A 716-nucleotide genomic window follows, 5' to 3' on the forward strand; every position below is an offset into this window, starting at 1 on the left:
CATGAAGAAAGCAAAGTTCATTGAAGGAAGGAAGGAAGGAAGCAAAGAAAGAAAGAAGGAAAGAATCCAACTAATTGCCAGATAGACTGTGGAACTTACCCTTGAAAATAGAAAAGCTAAAATAATTGGAATAAGTGATCAAGTAAAGAAACTGAGTAGATGAGAAAAATTAAAGTATTATAATGAAAGGTACAAAGACCGGCAATTACAAAATCAAAAGAAAAGAACATACTTAACATTTCTCAAGCTGTAAGAAGTGCAGAACATTTTGAAGCCTTGAGTTACAATATTAAAGGATTATCTTGGCAAAATATCAAAGTTTCAGAAAGCATCAAAGAACAAGTGAAGGAATAACATAGATTAACTGTACCGAAAAGAATTAGTTGTACCATTTTATGAAGTAGTATGTGGTCAAGAACTGATGGTATTGAAAGAATAAATCCAACTGAAACTGAAGGCATTAGTGAAAACCAAGACTCTACGATTTGGCAGACTATCAATCAAAATGTTCAACAATCTGATATAGTACTGTAAGCACTCGCTCATCTTGCCAAAATTTGGAAGACAGCTACCTGGCAAACTGACTGGACAAGAGCCTTATTTGTGTTTCATGCTAGGCTCGGTTGTCCAGAAAAACAAAGCCAGTGATTATATATATATATATATGTGTGTGTGTGTGTATGTATATATATATGTATATATATGTGCATGTGTGT

Source organism: Echinops telfairi, unplaced genomic scaffold (assembly GCF_000313985.2).
Source record: "Echinops telfairi isolate 266 unplaced genomic scaffold, ASM31398v2 ScPeMD7_2186;HRSCAF=2738, whole genome shotgun sequence".
NCBI classification, from domain to species: Eukaryota; Metazoa; Chordata; class Mammalia; order Afrosoricida; family Tenrecidae; genus Echinops; species Echinops telfairi.